Source organism: Triticum aestivum, chromosome 6A, assembly GCF_018294505.1.
Source record: "Triticum aestivum cultivar Chinese Spring chromosome 6A, IWGSC CS RefSeq v2.1, whole genome shotgun sequence".
Taxonomy (NCBI): Eukaryota; Viridiplantae; Streptophyta; class Magnoliopsida; order Poales; family Poaceae; genus Triticum; species Triticum aestivum.
Window position 1 is genome coordinate 455,012,189 of NC_057809.1, and position 21,574 is coordinate 455,033,762.

Below are 21,574 nucleotides of genomic sequence, written 5' to 3' on the forward strand. Positions count from 1 at the left end.
GTTTTGCTGAGAACATCGTCAGTCCGGGGTTAGTTTCATTCAAATCATGCAAATTAGAGTCCAAAACAAGAGGAAAAGCGTGAGAAAAAGTAGATACGTTGGAGATGGATCACTACCTCTGCTATGAATGATACTTATGATGATGCTAGTACCTTGCTTGATGATGATGTGCCACTAGGTGAATTTCTTGATGAACAAATTGCTAGAGTAAGAGAGCATGATATTGTTGAAACAGATGATGAGCTTGAAACTGGAAATCTTGAAACACCTATTAGGACTACTAGAGGTATTCTTGCTTGTAAGGATAGAGATGATCTAGAGAAATTACTACAAAAGTATAGAAAAATCTCTAAATGCTAGAATGCAACATGATCCTAAGTTTGCTAGTTCACCTATATTTATTGATGATAAGGATTATGAATTCTCTGTCGGCCCAGAGTTAATTACTCTGGTTGAATATGATCCTTTCCATGGTTATGAAACTGAAACTGTTGTGGCACATCTTAATAAGTTGAATGACATAGCCACCCTTTTTACTCCTGATTAGAAAACTCGCTATAATTATATTCTCAAATTATTTCCGTTCTGATTAAAGGATGATGCTAAATCTTGGTATAATACTCTTGCTCCTGGTTGTGTGTGTAGTCCCCAGGATATGATTTATTACTTCTCTAAAAAATATTTCCCGGCTCATAAGAAACAAGCTGCTTTACAGGAAATATTTAACTTTGTGCAAATTGAAGAAGAGAGTCTCCCACAAGCTTGGGGGAGGCTTCTCCAATTGCTTAATGTTTTTCCTGATCATCCTCTTAAGAAAAATGAAATACTTGATATCTTCTATAATGGACTAACTGATGCTTCTAGGGATTTCCTAGATAGTTGTGTTGGTTGTGTTTTCAAGAAAACGAACTATTGGGCAAGCTGAAGAATTATTGAATAACATATTGAAAAATTATGATGATTGGACTCTTCCTGAACCATCTCTTAAACCCACTCCGAAGAAGAGGGGTATTTTATATCTCAATCTTGAAGATATGCAAGAGGCAAAGAAATCTATGAAGGAAAAAGGAATTAAAGCTGAGGATGTAAAAAAGTTACCTCCTATTAAAGAAATACATGGGCTTGATACACCACCACTGCCTAATGTGGTAGAGGTAAATTCTCTAATGAAATTCGATGATAATGATAATCCTCACAATATGCACCCTGGCCAATGCCTTTATGAGTTTGAAAATTACATTAGAAAGCAAGATCACTTCAATGCAAATGTTATGAAACAATTGAAATACAATTCTGATATGATTGCTCGCTTGAGTGACTTGTTATTTAGAATCTCAAATGATGTTACATGTGTGGGAAAGCATGCATCTGATAACCCAAAAGTATAGGGGATCATTTGTGGCCTTCTTCGATAAATAAGAGTGTCGAACCCAATGAGGAGCTAAAGGCAGAACAAATATTCCCTCATGTTCTATCGACCACTGATACAACTCTATGCACACTTGACGTTTGCTTTATCGGAAACAAGTATGAAACTATTTTGTAGGTGTGATGCTAGAACTACTTTGCAAGAATAAAATGAGAAGTACTTTGCAAGATAATAAAAGTTAGGTGTTTACTAAAAGGGTTTGTGCCAACAATAAAGTTATTTGTCCCTAGGAAATCGATAACAAGTATCGGTAATCATTCTTGTAATTTTATATGAGGGAGAGGCGTGAGCTAACATACTTTCTCTACTTGGATCATATGCACTTATGATTGGAACTCTAGCAAGCATATGCAACTACTAAAGATCATTAAGGTCATGAAACCCAACCATAGCATTAAGTATCAAGTCCTCTTTACTCCCATACGCCATAACCCACCTACTTGGGTTTAAGTTTCTGTCACTCTCGCAACCCACTGTAAGCAAACCATGAACATATTGCAACACCCTACAGCGGGGGGCCCTCACGTTTGCGCGAGAACGGAGGGCACCATAGGACAACACCAAAAATAAAATATACAATCATACCAACCAAGATCACGATTAACCCACAGGACAAAACGGATCTACTCAAACATCATAGGATAACCATAGATCATTGGGAAATAATATATGGAGTTGAGCACCATGTTTAAGTAGAGATTACAGCGGGGAGAAGAGGTGTTACACCTCTGCATAGAGGGGGGAGAGTTGGTGTTGATGGTAGCAAGATTGTTGATGTAGATCGTTGTCACAATCCTTGCCCCACTCCGGTGCCACCAGGAGCGAGGGGGAGAGAGCCCCCCTCCTTCTTCTTCTTCCTTGGCCTCCCCCCTAGATGGGAAGAGAGTTCCCCCTCTAGTCCTTGGTCTCCATGGTGGCGGAGGGGCAGGAGCCCCTCCGAGATTGGATCTCCCTCTCTATTCTCTTCTATTTCGCGTTCCCCAGATCTGGCCCTTCACAGTTTCTTAAATTCCCGGAGATTCGTATCTCCGATTGCGCTGAAATTTTTACACGGTTTTTTCCATAAATTATCTTTGTTGCGCTAGAAGAAGGGGCCCAACCAACCTTCGAGGAGGGCACAAGACACCTGGGCGCGCCAGGGGTGCCTGGCGCGCCCTGGTGGGTTGTGGGCACTGTGGGGCCCCGTTTGCGTTGATTCCACCTCCTAAAAATCACATATATTCCAAAATAATTCTCCGTAAAGTTTTATCGTATTTGTACTTCGTTTGATATGGATTTTCTATGAAACAAAAACATGCAACAAACAGGAGCTGGCACTGGGCACTGCATAAGTAAGTTAGTCCAAATAAATCATATAAAAAGTTGACAAAAGTATGTAAAAGTTGAATAATATTGGCATGAAACAATCAAAAATTATAGATATGACAGAGACGTATCAGCATCCCCAAGCTTAATTCCTGCTCGTCCTCGAGTAGGTAAATGATAAAAAGGGTAATTTTTGATGTGGAATGCTACCTAACATAAACTTGATCATATATCAAATCATGGCATGAATATTAAGACATAATGATTCAAAGCAATAGTCTATAATTTGACATAAAGACATCAATACTCAGGCATCCCAACAAACAATCATGTCTTTCAAAATATCAACGCTAAAGAAAGCTATCCCTACAAAATCATATAGTCTTGTCATGCTCTGTCTTCTTAACACAAAGTATTTATCATGCACAACCCCGATGACAAGCCAAGCAATTGGTTCATACCTTTTAACGCGCTTCAGCTTTTTCAACTCCCACGCAATACATGAGCGCAAGACATGGATATAGCACTATGGGTGGAATAGAGTATGATGATAGGGGTAAATATAGATAAGACAAAAAAAGTATCGCATTGATGCGGATAACCAATGGGCTACGGAGATGCCCATCAATTGATATCAATGTGAGGAGTAGGGATTGCCATGCAACGAATGCACTAAGAGCTATAAGTGTATGAAAGCTCAATATGAAAACTAAGTGGGTGTGCATCTAATCCTATAATGAAAAATTCCCACTAGTATATGAAAGTGACAACATAGGAGACTCTCCATATGAAAAACATGGTGCTACTTTGAAGCACGAGTGTGGTAAAGGATACTAACAATGCCCCTTATCTCTTTTTTTCTTTTTATTTCTTTTTTTCTTTCTTTTTTTTATTTTTTTTATTTTTTATTTTTTTATATTTTTTTCTCTCATTGTCCTGAGTCTTATCGCGTCCTGTGGGGGAATCATAGTCTCCATCATCCTTTCCTCACTGGGGCACTGCTCTAAAAATGATTAATGATGATCATCACACTTCTATTTACTTATAACTCAAAATAAATAAAAATTACAACTCGATACCTATGGCAAAGTATGACTCTATATGAATGCATCTGGCATGTACCAGGATGTGCAATGATCTAGCGTAACATGTATGAAAAATGATGAACGGTGGCTGAGCCACAACTACTATATCAGCTATGTGATCATGCAAAGCAATATGACAATGAATGCTCAAGTCATCAAACGGAAGCGGTGGAAGTTGCATGGCAATATATCTCGGAATGGCCATGGGCAAGCCATAATAGGTAGGTATGGTGGCTGTTTTGAGGAAGATATAATGAGGCTTATGTGTGATAGAGCATATCATATCACGGGGTTTGGATGCACCTGCAAAGTTTGCACCACGTCTCGATGTGAGAAAGGGCAATGCACGGTACCGTAAAGGCTAGAAAATTGCGGAAAGGTAAGAGTGTGTATAATCCATGGACTCACATTAGTCATAAAGAACTCATATACTTATTGCAAAAGTTTATTAGCCCTCGAAACAAAGTACTACTATGCATGCCCCTAGGGGGATAGATTGGTAGGAAAAGACCATCGCTCGTCCCCGACCGCCACTCATAAGGAAGACAATCAATAATAAATCATGCTCCAACATCATAACATAACGAGAGACTATATGTGCATGCTTCGGGAATCACAAACCTTAACACCAATATTCTTACTAACCACAACCGTTTACTAGTACCTCCCACATATTCCATCTCTATATCACAAAAATATTGCAAGGAATCAAACATACCATATTCAGTGATCCATAAGTTTTATGTAGGATTTCATGACTAACCATGCAAACGACCAATTCCTTTTGACTCTCTAAATAGATATAAATGAAGCATGAGAGTTTAATTCTTTCTACAAAAGACCATGATCTAACAAACATAAGTGAAGCAAAAGAGCATTCTTCAAATAATGGTTTTCTATGTGAAGAGAAACAGGCAATCCAAACTTCAAATGATATAAGTGAAGCACATGAAGCATTCTATAAAGCCATACTCAAAAGATATAAGTGAAGTGCAATGATCATTCTATAAATAAATCATGGACTATCTCATACCAGCATGGTGCATGAAAGAAAAGTGAAAACTAAAAGCAAAAGACGCTCCAAGATTTGCACATATCACGCGAACGAAACGAAACCGGAAACATACTGATACTTGTTAAAGAAAGATGGGATGCCTTCCGGGTCATCCCCAAGCTTAGACGCTTGAGTATCCTTGGATATTTACTTGGGGTGCCTTGAGCATCCCCAAGCTTGAGCTCTTGCCTCTCCTCCTTCTCCTCACATTGATACCTCCTCGATCTTCGAACACTTCATCCACACAAAACTTAACCGGACTTTTAGTGGCGGGGTTAGTGAACATGGCAATGAAATCCCATCATGTACTGCTGTAACATTATTGTACAGTTATAAACAAACATTACCCACTGTATGCTATCACAATTCTTTGGCCCCAAGTCAATGAGGATTCAACAAGAATTCAAACATACGCAAATAATGAAGCTATAACAGCAATTTGTGAAAACAGGATAGTCTGTAAAGATTTGAACATCTACCATACTTATGTAACTCAAACAATTCTGAAAAATTAGTAAAAAATAAACATTTTGAATAGAAAGACAGTGCAAAAAGTTTCAGAACCGTTTGACGTTCCAGTAAAAAATATATAATCGAGCACTACAGCCAAAGTTTTTGTTTTGCACCGCACAAACCAACAATTAACCTACTCATCCTAATGGCAAATCTTGGCACATTATTTTTATAATACAATGGAATTTTAAAACGGGGTAATTATTTTTGTGAGAATCTTCATGAAAAATTCTACATTGTTTCCATGAGCATGAACACAAGTGTTCAAGGTCGACCCTCACTTCTCCAATGCATAACTTCCAATCGCTTCTCTTTTGTGAAAAGGTTTTTAAGTTCCCCTCTATATTATTTTGTTTTTAAACTTTATAAAAGCACTCGTCAGAAATAAATGACTCTCTAAAACTTCCGGGTTGTCTCCCTGGCAGCACTTTCTTTAAAGCCATTAAGCTAGGCGTAAAGTGCTCAAGTAATGAATCCACCGGGATCCCAAGGTATATCAAAGCCAATTTTAATTAACAATGATTTGGCATTTAGTAATGAGCACAAAGCAACATATATCATGCAATGACGAAGTCTAACTCTCTTCCTATGCATCGGCATGTCATACAGGAACAATTCATGCACATCAAGTAAAGGCCAATGCATAGTATAAGCAATTTCTTGCAATTTTATCGTGTTGGAAACATAGAGAGGCGGAGATGTTGTTCCTTTCTCATAATAATTGCAAGTAGGAGTAGCAAGCACATGCATATTATATTCATCAAAATCATCATTTGCAACGGTAAAAGGCAACCCATCAATATAATCCTTAACAAGAGCAAACTTCTCCGATATAGTGTAGTTGGGAGAATTCAAAAAGATAATAGGACTATAATGTGTGGGTGCAATAGAAACAATTTCATGTTTAACATAAGGAACAATAGCAAGTTCATCTCCATAAGCATCATTCATATTGGCATCTTGGCCACAAACATAGCAATCATCAAGTTCATCAAAAAGGGATATTTCAAAAGAATCAATGGGATCATAGCAATTATCATAGCATTCATCCTTCGGTAAGAATGAAGGGGCATTAAATAATGTATGAGTTGAAGAGTTACTCTCATTACAAGGTGGGAACGGGTAGCTAATCCGCTCTTCCTCCATTTGTTCTTCGCTCTCCTCATCATCTTTTTCATCCAATCAGCTCATAGTTTCATCAACTTCTTCTTCCATAGACTCCTGCAAAATATTAGTCTCTTCTTGGACAGCGGAGGAGTCCTCAATATATGGTTTAACATAGGCATTAGAAGCATAATTATCATAACAATATTTAAGTATAGCAAAATTTTCAGATTTGTCAAGAGTAGCATCATACTTTTCAATCAAAGAAGCAATTTCATAAGCACCCTTAAAAGCAACAAATTCTTCAATTTTTCCGATATCAAAGTAATTATAAACACCTTTGGCATAATAAGACACGATCCCATTATCAATAAACTCACATTGGTAGGGAAGGTGTTTCTTAGGGTCTTCAAAACAACATGTAACATCATGTAATTCACATAAATTCCAAGCATAGCATTGCATAGTATTAATTTGATGTTGTAAAAGTTTCCCTTTTTCAGATAAACGATGACACACAAAACAAGCATGCTCATCTAATGATTTTCCCTCAACTAAGCTAGTTGGGTTTTCAGCACGAGCACAAATGGATCGAAGATGATCCAAGTAGAAAGCTTCAGTAGTATGATATATTTTTGGTGGTTCTTCAACCATTGGTTTAGTAGGTACAAGTAATTTTTTTGGTATTTTACATTTCCTACCCATAACTAAAGATAGAAAACAAGAGCACAAAATAAAAATTACTTAGTGATAAAGCAAACAAGCACACACGAGAATATTCACCCCACGCTAAAACTCCCCGGCAACGGCGCCAGAAAAAGGTCTTGATAACCCACAAGTATAGGGGATCGTTTGTAGCCTTCTTCGATAAATAAGAGTGTCGAACACAACGAGGAGATAAAGGCAGAACAAATATTCCCTCAAGTTCTATCAACCACCGATACAACTCTACGCACACTTGACGTTTGCTTTATCGAAAACAAGTATGAAACTATTTTGTAGGTGTGATGCTAGAACTACTTTGCAAGAATAAAATGAGAATTATTTTGCAAGATAATAAAAGTTAGGTGTTTAGTCAAAGGGTTTGTGTCAAGAAGAAAGTTATTTGTCCCTAGGAAATCGATAACAAGTACCGGTAATCATTCTTGTAATTTTATATGAGGGAGAGGCATGAGCTAACATACTTTCTATACTTGGATCATATGCACTTATGATTGGAACTCTAGCAAGCATCTACAACTACTAAAGATCATTAAGGTCGTGAAACCCAACCATAGCATTAAGTATCAAGTCCTCTTTACTCCCATACGCCATAACCCACCTACTCGGGTTTAAGTTTCTGTCACTCTCACAACCCACCGTAAGCAAACCATGAACATTGCAACACCCTAAAGCGGGGGCCCTCACGTTTGCATGAGAATGGAGGGCACCGTAGGACAGCACCATAAATAAAATATAAAATCATACCAACCAAGATCACGATTGACCTCCAGGACAAAACGGATCTACTCAAACATCATAGGAAAACCATAGATCATTGGGAAATAATATATGGAGTTGAGCACCATGTTTAAATAGAGATTACAATGGGGAGAAGAGGTGTTACACCGCTGCATAGAGGGGGAGAGAGTTGGTGTTGACGGTAGCAAGATTGTTGATGTAGATCGCCGTCACGATCCTTGCCCCGGCGGCACTCTAGTGCCACCAGAAGCGAGGGGGAGAGAGCCCCCTCCTTATTCTTCTTCCTTGGCCTCCCCCCTAGATGGGAGGAGAGTTCCCCCTCTGGTACTTGGTCTCCATGGTGGCGGAGGGGTGGGAGCCCCTCTGAGATTGGATCTCCATCTCTGTTCTCCTCTATTTCGCGTTCCTCAGATCTGGCCCTTCACGGTTTCTTAAATTCCCGGAGATCCGTAACTCCAATTGCGCTGAAATTTTTACACGGTTTTTTCCGTAAATCGTCTTTCTTTCGCAAGAAGAAGGGCCTCAACTGACCATCGAGGAGGGCACAAGACACCTGGGCACGCCAGGGGGTTCCTGGCGAGCCCTGGTGGGTTGTGGGCACTGTGGGCCCCCGGTTGCATTGATTCCACCTCCTAAAAATCACATATATTCCAAAATAATTATTCGTAAAGTTTTATGGTGTTTGGACTTTGTTTTATATGGATTTTCTGCGAAACAAAAACATGCAACAAACAGGAACTGGCACTGGGCACTGGATAAGTAAGTTAGTCCAAATAAATCATATAAAAAGTTGCCAAAAGTATGTAAAAGTTGAATAATATTGGCATGAAACAATCAAAAATTATAGATACAACAGAGACGTATCAGCTTCTATGGTTCAAACCCAGTTAGAACAAGTTGCTAAGTCTCAAAGAGAGTTGCTTGATGAAATGAACAATGACATACATGACTTTGATGTTAGAGTAGCAACTAGAGGAGGTAAAATGACTCAGGAACCACTTTATCCCGAGGGACACCCAAAAAGAATTGAACAAGACTCTCAGAGAGTTAACACTGATGCATGTAGTCCTTCTAAAAAGAAAACAAAGAAGAAAAATGATAGGACTTTGCATGCCTCCAATGAACCTGAAGTAGAAAAACCTCCCGATAATGAAGTTTCTATCTCTGATGCTGAAACTCAACCTGGTAGTGAACACTCACCTTTTGATAATAAAAAAGATAATGATGAGTTCCATGAAGACACTCAGACAAATAATAAAGAACCAGACAATGATGTTGAGATGGAACCTACAGTTGATCTTGGTAACACACAACCTAAGAATAAAAGATATGATAAAAGAGACTTTGTTGCTAGGAAACACGGTAAGGAAAGACAACCATGGGTTCAAAAACCTATTCCCTTTCCACCTAAGTCAACTAAAAAGAAAGATGATGAAGAATTTGAACGCTTTCCTGAAATGTTGAAGCCAGTCTTTTTGCGTACTCGCTTGACTGATATCTTGAAAATGCCTCCTTATGCAAAGTACATGAAAGACATCATCACCAATAAGAGAAAAATACCGAAAGCTGAAATCTCCACCATGCCTGCTAATTATAATTTTAAGTATGGAGTACCTAAAAAACTTGGAGATCCGGGAATACCAACTATACCTTGCTCCATCAAAAGAAATTATGTGAAGACTGCTTTATGTGATTTGGGAGCTGGTGTTAGTGTTATGCATTTCTCTTTATATAAAAGACTTGATTTGAATAAACTCATGATACGTATCCAACGTATCTATAATTTTTGATTGCTCCATGCTATATTATCTTCTGTTTTGGATGTTTATGGGCTTTATTATACACTTTTATATCATTTTCGGGACTAACCTATTAACCCAGAGCCCAGTGCCAGTTTCTGTTTTTTCCTTGTTTTAGAGTATCGCAGAAAAGGAAAATCAAACGGAGTCCAATTGACCTGAAACTTCACAGAACTTATTTTTGGAAGGAGAGCAACCCGGGAGACTTGGAGTCCACGTAAGGGAAGCAACGAGGAAGCTACGAGGCAGGGGGGGCGCCCACCCGCCCTGGGCGCGCCCTCCACCCTCGTGGGCCCCTCGTGGCTCCCCTGACGTACTTCTTCCGCCTATATATATCCATATACCCTAAAATGATCGGGAAGCACAATAGATCGGGAGTTCTGCCACCAGAAACCTCCGTAGCCACCGAAAGCCAATCTAGACCCGTTCTGGCACCCTGCCGGAGGGGGAATCCCTCTCCGGTGGCCATCTTCATCATCCCGGTGCTCTCCATGACGAGGAGGGAGTAGTTATCCCTCGGGGCTGAGGGTATGTACAGTAGGTATGTGTTTGATCTCTCTCTCTCTCGTCTTCTTGAGGTGGTACGATCTTGATGTATCGTGAGCTTTTCTATTATATTTGGATCCTATGATGTTCTCCCCCCCCCCTCTACTCTCTTGTAATGGATTGAGTTTTCCCTTTGAGGTTATCTTATCAGATTGAGTCTTTAAAGGTTTGAGAACACTTGATGTGTGTCTTGCCGTGCGTATCTGTGGTGACAATGGGATATCACGTGATTCACTTGATGTATGTTTTGGTGATCAACTTGCGGGTTCCGCCCATGAACCTATGCATAGGGGTTGGCACACGTTTTCGTCGTGATTCTCCGGTAGAAACTTTGGGGCACTCTTTGAGGTTCTATGTGTTGGTTTGAATAGATGAGTCTGAGATTGTGTGATGCATATCGTATAATCATACCCAAGGGTACTTGAGGTGACATTGGAGTATCTAGGTGACATTAGGGTTTTGGTTGATTTGTGTCTTAAGGTGTTATTCTAGTACGAACTCTAGGGCTGTTTGTGACACTTATAGGAATAGCCCAACGGATTGATTGGAAAGAATAACTTTGAGGTGGTTTCGTACCCTACCATAATCTCTTCGTTTGTTCTCCACTATTAGTGACTTTGGAGTGACTCTTTGTTGCATGTTGAGGGGTAGTTATGTGATCCAATTATGTTATTATTGTTGAGGGAACTTGCACTAGCAAAAGTATGAACCCTAGGCCTTGTTTCAACGCATTGCAATACTGTTTATGCTCACTTTTATCATTAGTTACCTTGCTGTTTTTATATTTCCAGATTACAAATAACTTTATCTACCATCCATATACCACTTGTATCACCATCTCTTCGCTGAACTAGTGCACCTATACAATTTACCATTGTATTGGGTGTGTTGGGGGCACAAGAGACTCTTTGTTATTTGGTTGCAGGGTTGCTTGAGAGAGACCATCTTCATCCTACGCCTCCCACGGATTGATAAACCTTAGGTCATCCACTTGAGGGAAATTTGCTACTGTCCTACAAACCTCTGCACTTGGAGGCCCAACAACGTCTACAAGAAGAAGGTTGTGTAGTAGACATCAAGCTCTTATCTGGCGCCGTTGCCGGGGAGGTGAGTGCTTGAAGGTATATCTTTAGATCTTGCAATCAAGTCTTTTAGTTTCTTGTTTTATCACTAGTTTAGTTTATAAAAGAAAACTACAAAAAAAATGGAATTGAGTTTACCTCATACGCTTCATCTTTTTAATATCTTTCGTGAGTATGATGGAAAGGAAAATTGTGCCAAAGTGTTAGAAGAAGAATGCATTAAAATGTTTGGCACTAAATATTTGAATGATGAGCATGATTGCAATGTTGTTAGTATGAATTCCTTGAATATCCATGATGCTAATGATATGCAAAGCCACAAGCTTGGGGAAGCTATATTTGATGAAGATGATATTTTTTGTCCCCCAAGTTTTGATGAGAAAATTTATTATGATGAAAGCATGCCTCCTATTTATGATGATTATATTGATGAAAATGGATTTGGAGAGGTCATGACTTTATTTAGTGATGAATCCACTATTCTGGAAGAGGTTCCAATTGATTATGAGAACAAAGTTGCTATCTATGATGATTATTGTGATGACTTGTATGATATAAAGAATAATGATATCCATGAAACTTGTCATCGTGATTTTAGTTTTCATTTGGATTATGCATCACATGATAGTTATTTTGTTGAGTTTGCCCCCACTACTATTCATGAGAAGAATTTTGCTTATGTGGAGAGTAATAAAATTTCTATGCTTGTAGATCATGAAAAGAATGCTTTATGTGATAGTTATATTGTTGAATTAATTCATGATGCTACTGAAAATTATTATGAGGGAGGAATATACACTTGTAGGAATTGCAATAATATCAAGTTTCCCCTCTATGTGCTTAAAATTTTGAAGTTATGCTTGTTTTGCCTTCCTATGCTAGTTGATTATTGTTCCCATAAGTTGTTTGCTCACAAAATCCCTATGCATAGGAAGTGAGTTAGACTTAAATGTGCTAGTCATATTCCTCATGATGCTCTCTTTATGTCTCAATTCTTATCTTTTATGTGAGCATCATTAAAATCATCATGCCTAGCTAGGGGCGTTAAACGATAGCGCTTGTTGGGAGGCAACCCAAGTTTATATTATGTTCCTTGCTTTTTGCTCCTGTTTAGTAATAAATAATTCATCTAGCCTCTGTTTAGATGTGGTTTTATGCTTTTAATTAGTGTTTGTGCCGAGTAGAACCATTGGGAAGACTTGGGAAAAGTCTTGTTGATCTTGCTGTAAAAAACATAAACTTTAGCGCTCACGAGAATTGCTGCCATTTTTTATTGGAGAGTGCTATTTAGTTAATTCTTTTTTCAGATGATTAATAGATAAATTACTCATGTCCAGAAATTTATTTTAGAATTTTTGGGGTTCCATAAGTTTGCGTTAGTTACAGATTACTACAGACTGTTCTGTTTTTGACAGATTCTGTTTTTCGTGTGTTGTTTGCTTATTTTGATGAATCTATGGCTAGTAAAATAGTTTATAAACCATAGAGAAGTTGAAATACAGTAGGTTTAACACCAAATATTCGATGGACTATGGAATAAGGAGTGGCAAGAGCCTAAGCTTGGGGATGCCCAAGGCACCCCAAGTTAATATTCAAGGACAACCAAGATCCTAAGCTTGGGGATGCCCCGGAAGGCATCCCCTCTTTCGTCTTCATTCATCGGTAACTTTACTTGGAGCTATATTTTATTTACCACATGATATGTGTTTTGCTTGGAGCGTCATTTTATTTAGTTTTGCTTGCTGTTTGAATAAAATACCAAGATCTGAAATTCTTAAATGTTAGAGAGTCTTCACATAGTTGCATAATTATTCAACTACTCATTGATCTTCACTTATATCTTTCGGGGTAGTTTGTCATTTGCTCTAGTGCTTCACTTATATCTTTTTAGAGCACGGTGGTGGTTTTATTTTCAACAAATAGATGAATTATCGTGCTTCACTTATATTATTTTGAGAGTCTTAAATAGCATGGTAATTTGCTTAAATAATCCTAATATGCTAGGCATCCAAGAATAGTAAAAACTTTCATATAAGTGTGTTGAATACTAAGAGAAGTTTGATGCTTGATGACTGTTTTGAGATATGGAGGTAATAATATCAAAGTCGTGCTAGTTGAGTAGTTGTGAATTTGAGAAGTGCTTGTGTTGAAGTTTGCAAGTCCCTTAGCATGCACGTATGGTAAACGTTGTGTAACAAATTTGAAACATGAGGTGTTATTTGATTGTCTTCCTTACGAGTGGCGGTCGAGGACGAGCGATGGTCTTTTCCTACCAATCTATCCCCCTAGGAGCATGCGCGTAGTGCCGAGGTTTTTGATGACTTCTAGATTTTTGCAATAAGTATGTGAGTTCTTTATGACTAATGTTGAGTCATGGATTATACGCACTCTCACCCTTCCATCATTGCTAGCCTCTTCGGTACCGTGCATTGCCCTTTCTCACATTGGGAGTTGGTGCAAACTTCACCGGTGCATCCAAACCCCGTGATATGATACGCTCTTTCACACATAAACCTCCTTATATCCTCCTCAAAACAGCCACCATACCTACCTATTATGGCATTTCCATAGCCATCCCGAGATATATTGCCATGCAACTTTCCACCGTTCCGTTTATTATGGTACGCATCATCATTGTCATATTGCTTTGCATGATCATGTAGTTGACATCGTATTTGTGGCAAAGCCACCGTTCATAATTTTTCATACATGTCACTCTTGATTCATCGCAATCTTGGTACACCGCCAAAGGCATTCATATAGAGTCATACTTTGTTCTAGTATCGAGTTGTAATCATTGAGATGTAAATAAATAGAAGTGTGATGATCATCATTTTCTAGAGCATTGTCCCAAGTGAGGAATAAAAAAGAAAAAAAGAGAAAGGCCATAAAAAAGAGAAGGCCCCAAAAAAAGAGAAAGGCCATAAAAAGAGAGAGGGCCCAAAAAATGAGAGAAAAAGAGAGAAGGGACAATGTTACTATCCTTTGCCACACTTGTGCTTCAAAGTAGCACCATGATCTTCATGATAGAGAGTCTTTTGTTTTGTCACTTTCATACACTAGTGGGAAATTTTCATTATAGAACTTGGCTTGTATATTCCAACAATGGGCCTCCTCAAGTGCCCTAGGTCTTCGTGAGCAAGCAAGTTGGATGCACACACACTTAGTTTCTTTTGTTGAGCTTTCATACATTTATAGCTCTAGTGCATCCGTTGTATGGCAATCCCTAATCCTTGCATTAACATCAATCGATGGGCATCTCCATAGCTCATTGATTAGCCTCATTAGTGTCAGACTTTCTCCTTTTTGTCTTCTCCACATAACCCCCATCATCATATTCTATTCCACCCATAGTGCTATGTCCATGCCTCGCGCTCATATATTGCGTGAAATTTTATAGGTTTGAGATTGCTAAGGTATGAAACAATTGCTTGGCTTGTCATCGGGGTTGTGCATGATGAGAGCATTCTTGTGTGACGAAAATGGAGCATGACTAAACTATATGATTTTGTAGGGATGAACTTTCTTTGGCCATGTTATTTTGAGAAGACATAATTGCTTAGTTAGTATGCTTGAAGTATTATTATTTTTATGTCAATATGAACTTTTATCTTGAATCTTTCGGATCTGAATATTCATGCCACAATTAAGAAGAATTACATTGAAATTATGCCAAGTAGCACTCCGCATCAAAAATTCTGTTTTTATCATTTACCTACTCGAGGACGAGCAGGAATTAAGCTTGGGGATGCTGATACGTCTCCAACGTATCTATAATTTTTGATTGCTCCATGCTATATTATCTTCTGTTTTGGATGTTTATGGGCTTTATTATACACTTTTATATCATTTTTGGGACTAACCTATAACCCAGAGCCCAGTGCCAGTTTCTGTTTTTTCCTTGTTTTAGAGTATCGCAGAAAAGGAAAATCAAACGAAGTCCAATTGACCTGAAACTTCACGGAACTTATTTTTGGAAGGAGAGCAACCCGGGAGACTTGGAGTCCATGTAAGGGAAGCAACGAGGAAGCCACGAGGCAGGGGGCGCGCCCACCCCCCTGGGCACGCCCTCCACCCTCGTGGGCCCCTCGTGGCTCCCCTGACGTACTTCTTCTGCCTATATATATCCATATACCCTAAAACGACTGAGGAGCATAATAGATCGGGAGTTCTGCCGCCACAAGCCTCCGTAGCCACCGAAAGCCAATCTAGACCCGTTCTGGCACCCTGCCGGAGGGGGAATCCCTCTCCGGTGGCCATCTTCATCATCCCGATGCTCTCCATGACAAGGAGGGAGTAGTTCTCCCTCGGGGCTGAGGGTATGTACCAGTAGCTATGTGTTTGATCTCTCTCTCTCGTGTTCTTGAGGTGGTACGATCTTGATGTATCGCGAGCTTTGCTATTATATTTGGATCCTATGATGTTTTCTCCCCCCTCTCCTCTCTTGTAATGGATTGAGTTTTCCCTTTGAGGTTATCTTATCGGATTGAGTCTTTAAAGATTTGAGAACACTTGATGTATGTCTTGCCATGCGTATATGTGGTGACAATGGGATATCACGTGATTCACTTGATGTATGTTTTGGTGATCAACTTGCGGGTTCTGCCCATGAACCTATGCATAGGGGTTGGCACACGTTTTCGTCGTGATTCTCTGGTAGAAACTTTGGGGGACTCTTTGAGGTTCTATGTGTTGGTTTGAATAGATGAATCTGAGATTGTGTGATGCATATCGTATAATCATACCCACGGATACTTGAGGTGACATTGGAGTATCTAGGTGACATTAGGGTTTTGGTTGATTTGTGTCTTAATGTGTTATTCTAGTACGAACTCTAGGGCTGTTTGTGACACTTATAGGAATAGCCCAACGGATTGATTGGAAAGAATAACTTTGAGGTGGTTTCTTACCCTACCATAATCTCTTCGTTTGTTCTCCGCTATTAGTGACTTTGGAGTGACTCTTTGTTGCATGTTGAGGGATAGTTATGTGATCCAATTATGTTATTATTGTTGAGGGAACCTGCACTAGCGAAAGTATGAACCCTAGGCCTTGTTTCAATGCATTGCAATACCGTTTACGCTCACTTTTATCACTAGTTACCCTTCTGTTTTTATATTTCCATATTACAAATACCTTTATCTACCATCCATATACCACTTGTATCACCATCTCTTCGCCGAACTAGTGCACCTATACAATTTACCATTGTATTGGGTGTGTTGGGGACATAAGAGACTCTTTGTTATTTGGTTGCAGGGTTGCTTGAGAGAGACCATCTTCATCCTACGCCTCCCATGGATTGATAAACCTTAGGTCATCCACTTGAGGGAAATTTGCTACTGTCCTACAAACCTCTGCACTTGGAGGCCCAACAACGTCTACAAGAAGAAGGTTGTGTAGTAGAAATCAACTCACACCTACTGAAATATCTTTGCAAATGGCTGACAAATCAACTGCCATACCTATCGGTATCTGTGAGGATGTGCCCGTCGTTGTTGCTAATGTTACTATTTTGACTGACTTTGTTATATTATGCCCGAGGATGACAACGTGTCAATTATCCTTGGTAGACCCTTTTTGAATACTGCAGGGGATGTTATTTATTGCAATAAAAACAAGTTCACTTTTCATATCAATGGTAATGAGCATACGATGCACTTTCTGAAGAAACAATTCCAAGTGAATGGTATTAATGTTATTGAAAAATCTCCGACAATCACTATTGGAAGTTTTCAACTACCTCTACCTTCTGCCAAAAATAAATATGAAATGCTTGTTGTTGGGGACATTCAAATCCCCGTTGAGGTGACTTAGTGATCTACAAAAGTTCTTTGGTTTCATGCTAATCGAAAGTGGTTGTTAATAAGACCTGATCAACCTTATTAATGGATCATTTTTGAGAGGTATGAAGTTGATGAATTTAGTAAGCACTAACTTCTGTCCCTACCTTTTGTTTTCTATTTTTCGTAGTTAAATAAAATAAAATGTCATGTTTTGTATGTTTTTTCTGAATTTACCGTGGAATAAAAAAATGGCCCAAAGTTAAAAGTTCTCAGAATGCTCTGAAAATTTAATACGGGTTTTTCCGTATATTTAAGATTTTTTTGTGCAAATAACATCAGAGGGAGGTTCACCAGGTGGGCACAACCCACCTGGGCACGCCAGGACCCCCAGGCGCGCCCTAGTGGGTTGTGGTCCCCACGTCGGGCCCCTTACTTATCTCTTCATACCACATCATCACCTACCTCTAGAAAAAATCACCATTACTCTCTCTCTCTCTCTCTCGTGTTCTTGGTCTCAAACCCGCGGATTTCGATCTCTTTGCTCAAACCTCCGTTTCCCAAACTGTTTCGGGAGATTGTTGCTTGGTATGTGACTCCTTTGTTTGTCCAATTTGTTTTTGCTTTAGTGGTTTATATTTGGAATAATTAGCTACTCTTGGTGCTGCTGTAGATGAGCTTGCATGTTGAATTCTTAGAGTTCTAAGTAGTTTGAATGCTTGTTATGGCCTTTGTGTATCCCTATGAGTAGTTGCTATCAATCTTGTGAAGTTTTGTTGAGAAAATTTGTGGACTAAAAATTTCAAAAAATTTGTTCATAGGAAAAACATGAGTATCTTTAGGAAGTTTGCTTCCAAGAAGAACTCCAAGGGAGTGATTGGAGAGTTATCTGATAGTGAAATCCGCACCCGAAGATTGGCGGAGCTACGGTCGTGCGAATGGCCGCATACTCCGTTCATGGAAGGGGTCGGAATCCTTCAAGAGTTTGCACAATATGTTGCTAATGCCAGTCTCACCGACTTCATCGCAGCTGAATGTGAACAGTATCCTATCCTCACAAATTCCTTTGTGCAAAGTTTTTGTTTTCTTCCTAGGAATAATCCCCCTGCAGTGGAGTTTAATTTATATGCTAAAACCTGTCACATACCACTTACTGAATTTCGTGATATATGCATGATCCCTTCTGACGGGAGTTTAGCTGAGCCTAGACCCATGGAGTTTGATGGTTTTTACCGCACTCTGACAGTAGGGATGAGAGAGGGGTGTCGGATGTCATCGCCACTAGCATACACTTTCCTGCCTTGCACTATTTTGCTTTATTTATTGCCAAGTGTTTGCTTGCTAGGGAGAAAGTAGGTGCACTCAGTGCACCAAACTTTGTTGTTTTGCGTCGCGCACTTCGCGGTGACAACATGTATAGCTTAGGAGCTATTGTGGCACGTCGCCTCCATATTAATGGATCCAATGGCAAAATACATGGTGGTATTTATGCTACTCGCTTGGCAACTCACTTTAACATTCAGATACGCTAGCATGATTATCGTTTGCCCAAGGTTTACATGGATCGTGCATCCATGGAACACCACCATTTTATTGCAAGCGATTATCCTAACATTCCTATTCCTTATAACCTGATTTTTAGTGAAAAGACTCGTGATATTATTCTATCGCCTGCATCTGCTTTGTTTGATCCTTTTGCCAGGGGCGGATACAGGATTATGCCCGAGGACATCGTCACCTACCGGAACAACCTAGCTACAGCCCGGGCGAAGCCTCGGCAGTGGGACCCTTAGGTGCCAGCTCCTCAGCATTTCAACATAGGACCCCATGGTTTCTTCGAGTGGCGCTAGACCAAGTTAGGCCAAAAGCCTAAGCTTGGGGGAGTACGTATTTCCACCGACATTACATTCATGTTCACACATTTCATTTCAGTTGTCGGTGTTCACACTTTTTCATTGTATTATCTGTGCTAAATTTATTTTCTCGCTTTCTTCTTGTGTGTTTGAAAAACTTTGAGAAAATCCAAAAATATTTCCTGCTTCTTTTTTATTTTTCTTTCTAGAGTAGTTAGTTGTAGCACTAAAAAGAGAACCCAAAAAGATTTCCTTGTTCTTCTTTTGCTTATTGGGAGCTTTCCCGTGTAAATAGTTTTTTTCCGTTTTTGCTTTTTTCCTTTTATTTGCTTGTTCAAGAAAACCAAAAACTCCAAAAATATTTCACTGTGTTTCTCTGAATTTCTTTTCTTTTATTTGAGTCGTACCGAGGAGAAGACCATGATGAAATTGTTGAGTGGCTCTCATATGCATTATTGTTGATCTAACAAAGAGCCCATTTTACCTTGTCTTCTCCTGTTGAGTAAAATGTTTGCAGATTCCAGCTTAGTCCACGGCACTCTTGCTCTATTATTATTTTCATATCGTTCGGTTGTGCAAGTGAAAGGCAATAATGACGATATTTGATGAACTGGTCGTGGTAGAGAGAAACGGGTATGAACTCGACTTGTTCTGTTCTTGTAAATATGTTTAACCTAGCATCCATGATTTAGCTCATTATGATTAAACATGTTTGCAATGACAATTAGAGATTATAGTTTCTCATGCCATGCATAAGTAGCTAGGGGTGGATAATGATTTATCTTGGATATCAACATTTCGTTAAAATGATTGTGATGTGGTATGATTATATGGTATCCTCCTCTGAATGTTCGAGTGGCTTGACTTGGCACATGTTCATGCATGGTTGAATCAAAACCAACATAGCCTCTATGATATTTATGTTCATGGTGTTCATATCCTACTCATGCTAGTGTCCAATGTTACTTACGCATAATGCATGTTCATGGTCGTGGTTGCTCTCTAGCTGGCCGCTTCTCAACCATTTTGCTAGCCTTCACTTGTACTAAGTGGGAATTTTGCTTGTACATCAAAAACCTTGAACCCAAGTTATTCCAGATGAGTCCACCACACCTACCTATATGTGGTATTACCCTGCCGTCCTAAGTAAATTTGCATGTGCCATCTCTAAAAACTTCAAACAAATATCCTTTTTGTGTGCCTGGATTGTTCATGGAGCGGCAGGAGGTAGTCGGTATCTTCCATGCTAAGCGGGTTATTCTCAGGTTGAGTGTTTATTCACTCGCCATTGCACGAGAAAAGGGCGGTAATAGGGATTCCCAGTCCCAAACTGCAAGCAGAAAAATCTTACAAATAATCAAACAAAAACTCCTACGGAGTCATAACCTTTACTTTATCACTTGGGAACCGCCACTAGAGTATTTAGCATGGAAGATATAGATAACTTATGGTCGTGAAGTAAAAAAGAAGGGTGCATTTCTCAAATTTTCATTTACCTCTGTTTTAAAAACTTGAGCTCTGGCACCTCTGCAAATCATTGCTTCCCTCTACGAAGGGACTATCTATTTACTTTTATATTGTGTCATCACCTTCTAAAATAAGCGCCAGAACCTGAGAGCACTGTTGTCATGCTGATGCATTGTGTGTAGCTAATGTTGGATGCATCATGAATGGATCTTTTCTACCATGAATTACAATGTTTAGTTGATGCTTGAACTTTGGAGGTACTCTGCATTTCTGTTTTGCGGTCTCAGGAAGGACTAGCGAGATACCACTATTGTCACATTATATCATGGTTGTTTTGATAATGTGTTGCTATTTAAGATATCGTATTATTGCTCGCTAGTTGATTATGTCATTGATATGAGATAATATAATTTTTAAGAGTTATTGTCGACATGGTTAGTTATAATGTTGGCTGAAAACATGGGTGTTGTTTAAGCTTATTTATGCAAACAAGAGCAAAACAGTTCGTAAAAGTTTTTCATTTTCATTTTTAGTTTATCAATTTAATTGCTTGAGGACAAGCAAAGGTTTAAGCTTGGGGAGTTGATACGTCTCCGTCGTATCTATTTTTTATAACGCTTTTCCTCTTGTTTTGGACTCTAATTTGCATGATTTGAATGAAACTAACCCCGGACTGACGCTATTTTTAGCAGAACTACCATGGTGTTGTTTTGTGCAGAAATAAAAGTTGTCAGAATGGAACGAAACTTTGCGAGGATTTTTTATACAATATTGAGAAATTCTGGAGCCAAGAACCACTGGAGGGGGGCACCTGGGTGGGCACAACCCACCAGGGCGCCCCCCCCCCTCCAAGCGCGCCCAGGTGGGTTGTCCCCACCTGGTGGCCCTGCAGACCCTGAAACCGACGCTATAAACTGACATATTTCCAGAAAAAAAATCAGGGAGAAAGAATTATCGCGTTCCACGAAACGGAGCCGTCATCACCTCCTGTTCTTCACCAGGAGGCCAGATCTGGAGTCCGTTTGGGGCTCCGGAGAGGGGAATCTCCGATCTTTGTTATCACCAACCCTTCTCCATTGCCAATTCCATGATG